This window comes from Camponotus floridanus, unplaced genomic scaffold (genome assembly GCF_003227725.1).
Source record: "Camponotus floridanus strain SB8 unplaced genomic scaffold, Cflo_v7.5 scaffold68, whole genome shotgun sequence".
Classification (NCBI taxonomy): domain Eukaryota; kingdom Metazoa; phylum Arthropoda; class Insecta; order Hymenoptera; family Formicidae; genus Camponotus; species Camponotus floridanus.
In genome coordinates, this window is record NW_020229836.1 from 326,181 (window position 1) to 330,815 (window position 4,635).

The window sequence follows — 4,635 nt, forward strand, 5'->3', positions numbered from 1 at the left end:
TTATTGCCTTTCTAGACCGTGCGTCCGACTTTGCTCGTGGGAATCCATCTCGAACGTGGTAAAGAGGAGAACGAGATCCTTCGCAGGACGTACTCGCGGCACGCATATGCACTTATCATCCGGTAATCAAAATACAAAGTATTTCTTTTTCTTCCTTTCCTCCGATTTTAAATGAAAATTATAAATACAGTTTATGGGCCTTATAACAGTGATAGACGAATAATATTTATGCTCTTTGATCATGCGATTCAAAAAGATTTTTTAATGTCTGTTCAAAGAAATTTCGACATGTGCCTTTAATCATCGTGCACGCGACTGCGATATGAGAAAATTATGCGAAAAAACATGAACATGTTAAATTTCATGCGCGAGACATTAGGGGATATACCATGTCGGAAAGTGATGCATATGTGTGAAAAATTGTATCTACATGATCCGCACGTAAAGCATTATCGATGCCTGTAGCCGCAGGGAGGAACTGTCATTGATTAAGTATGGGGATCGACTTAAAAGACATTCAGCGATGCGTGCCAACGATAAACGATATTCAGAGTCGAAATTTTGCTCCTATTTTCAACCTCACTTTTTTCATGCTTATGGAGTCTGGAGAATTTCGATAAATTTATTTTTTATACATTAGAGAGAGATTTGAGTTCCAATTTTGTACTTTAAATAGACATAGTAAATGAACAGTTTTTTCTTAGACATTTAAAAAGAGAACTTTTATAAACTATAATTTATAAATAACTTTAACATAGAATAATTGCATTGCTTAAAGCATTAAAATAAATGTTTAGAGAAAGAGAGAGAGAGAGAGAGATTGAATATTGAGGTCGAAAGTAGAGAAATTTTAGTTCGAAATTTTTTTAACTCATTTATATCACGTTTAATTATAAAATTAACTTAACAATTCTTTATTTAATAGTTGAAAAAAAATTACTTAGGATTTAATTTTTTTAAATTTTGAAAAATTAAGTTAGAATATAACTTTTACACACATAATAATTTTTTTTAAAAGATAGTAAATTTTATATAAAATATCGGAGAGAAAAAAAAGAAAGAAAATTATCAATGGTAAATTGTAATTTTAATGAGAGTTATCACGCAGCATTGCGTTGCATCCATTTTGATCTTTCGGTCTGTAGCAATGGATGGCGCCACCAACTGTTTCATATAAAATTTATAGAAACAAGATCTAAGCACTTCTTTTTTTCGCTAGCATGATATCATCTTACTATACAAATATTAACTTAAATTAAAATTGAAAATTTTTTGAGAAATTCAAGATTTATCTTTAGTCACATATATATGTATAATAAAAATTTTTTTAAATTAAAATATATTTAATTGCATTTATTTTAATTGTAAAGAAAAATAGAATAAATAATACAGTTAAAAACAATATATTATATGTAGTATTGTATTAATATAGTTATATCAATTTTACAACTTTATAAGAAAGATTAAAATATAACTTTCTATAATAACAATTATATAATTAATTTGAAAGAAAAAAATAAAAAGTTACGTATTGCGAGATTTATATAAAAAATATAATTAAAAAAAAAACAAGATTCAATATCATATCAATGTTGCCAAGTATTGCATCAACATATTAATAAACGTAATGTCTCTATTCTTAAATGGATGATTTAATATTTCAATGGAGAGAGACGTGATGCAAATTCTAACGATTACAAAATGCTCTTATATGTTCTGATAAAGTAATCTGTATGACGTTGATAATATCAGTTGTTCTTGATTTACGTTTTATATTCTATGCATACATTTTTTCTTATTAAAACGACAGCTTTACCAACAATAAGTACTTTTTATGTTATAAATCAATATGTCATCAATATGTTTAAGTGTTAGATAGATGATGATATCAGAGGTTATCGATAAGCTTCTTTCATTGGAAATAAAAATATTATAAATATTTTCCAATGAATATTTTACATAATACTGAAATATATAATAAGTTCTTAGAAATCATAAATTCTACTTTTTTTCTGAAATATTTTTACTTTTTTACTTTACTATCAAATTTATATATTATATGTTACATTATGAACAACTTTGCTGAATGAGCTTATAAGATTGTTATAATATTACCAAAAAAAAATAATCCATAATAAAATTGTCACATGAGATTATTTAATTTATTCCACGCAGAATAATATTTATTCCACGAAGATTATTTAATTTATCAAGCAATAATAAGACAATTAATCACTATTATCGAAAATGTCGAAGGTTATTGAGTACGTTCACGGATGAAACAGTGTTCACGTGCACCTGACATATAACTATTGAGATGTATATGAAAAATATAAAAAAACTGACTATATATTTTTCATATATTTTGTCAATACGCAATACCACCCAAAACCCATCTGACAAAATCTCGCACAAATTTGTCAATCATATAGTATTGACATTAAACATTCGCGTATACTGATTACGAGATTTTTCCGAATGACGAAAGAACGGTGAAATCGTCAATGTCATCGGGTTATCGTTGACTATTAAAGTTTAAACATGTTTCAAACACAGCTTAAACACCACGCGAGTTATTAGTATCCGAGAATGCGCGCTTTCTTTACGACTGTCGTGGTCCTCTTTGCGATCCTCGCTAGCAGCTGGTGCTTTTCTATCAAAAATACGCCGGGGTCGCAAAATGACACAAATTTACAACCGCGAATTTTAAATTTTCACGAGAACAGCGGTACCACGGACTCGCAAAGTACTAGGGAGGGTAGAATAATATTTATTCCACGAAGAAGTACAATTTGTCAAGAGGGTCAACAAGCTGATCGGCGTGGCAAATGTAGGATGATCTGGTGAATTGACAATTCGACGAAAAAAAAAAGCAAATAAGTCAGGCAAGTTTTAAGTGTCGCAATTATGCAAACTAATTTTTAATTTGTTTTTACATCTTGTATCAAATCGTATGTCAATTAATTTAATTAATTTATTGTCTTGTCCTAATTTATTTTTTTTGCTTATTATTTATTTTTATTTACTCTTATTTATTTATTAATTATACATATAGAATATTTAATAACCCAAGTATCAAGCATGATCATAGTGATATAAACACATAAATAATATAAACAAGTAAAAAAAATAAATAATAATGGAAATTTTTATTTAATTAATTATTTAATTTTTAACAAAAATAAGTTTGAATAAAACGTCTATATATAGCAAAAACTAATATATATATATATATATATATATATATATATATATATATATAAATGTATTATCTAACAATATAGTATAGTTTTATCAAGTAACAAGCTTTTAAGTTTCAAGTAGTTTTATCAAGTATTTATGGATTAGTTTTATCAAGTACATGATAATCATGCACGAAAATAAGGATAGTTTATTATTATTGCAAGCGATAACAAGTTATCGAGAATATCGAAATTATATAGATGTAACAATTTGTTATTTATATCATTTTTTAAATAATTTAATAAATTAAAATGTATCTCACGTTTTACGTACTCTGTTATTTGTACGCTATTGATATCATTCTTTTTAAAATTTCCCGGGAAATCCTTCGATAAAGTGGACCCGTTAACCTCTTGCGTATTTTTAACAAATCGACTTTATGCTAGTCAATCGCGCGCGCGACTCGAAAAACGCCTAACAAGTAAAGTTCAAGATTTCATCACGCAGTTCCTGGTATCGCAATCTCGAATCGATGAAAAATTCCGGACATGCCGGCTGATAAAGCCGTTGGTTGGTGTCTTCGTGATACTCCGCGTCGCAGATAAAGCCGGTTTGACCACAAGGTCGATTTTAATTGGCCCGTTCGTCCGTTTCCGAGTAGCCTGCGTTCGATTCGAGACGTCGGTGGCGGCGATGGCGTCGGATAGAAATCAATCGTCGCCAGTTTCTCGACGTCTCAATCGCGCCCGCAGCTCGGCGGGCATCCAACGGAAAATGGGAGAGTCGAATCAGCTGTTGAGATCGCCGGACGTGTCGAATCTAAACTTCGCTCACGCTTGAATCACGTACGCTCCGATAAAATTTAAAACCAAACGCTCTTCGCGTTGTGATTAACGAGGAGAGAGAAACTCTGCCACGAAGTGGATACTGATAATAATTGTGGAGCACGTGTTTTTCAAGCGCGAACATTAGTATCCCAAGTGTCGCTAATCGCGCTGCGATTGTCGGTGTATTATTTTAAAGAAGCTTCATCAAAACTCGTTATATTCATCAACTCACGTTAAAATTCTCTTCTATGATTTCTCCAAAATCTTCAAAACGTGCCAAGATTACGTATAATTGCGTGTACTTCGCGTAGTGATTTTTTTATCGAGTGATTAGTTACGTTTAAATTTTCGAGAAGGTAATAAATAAATTAAGAGTCAAATATCCATGGCAACTACGAATCTGCAATTAATTAAAGCAAATTAAAACTGCAACCTGATTGTAGAATTAATCATCAGGGGACGAAATCTAGCTTTCAATTGTTAATTGCCCTTGTGTTGTATTGCAATCATACGCAACTATGAAGCTTTTACTGGCCGTAGCGTTCGTAATAGCATTATTTTTCTTATCATTATCGAGCGCATACAACTCAAACAAAACGCAAAAGGAAAAAATATTCCTGCCCTT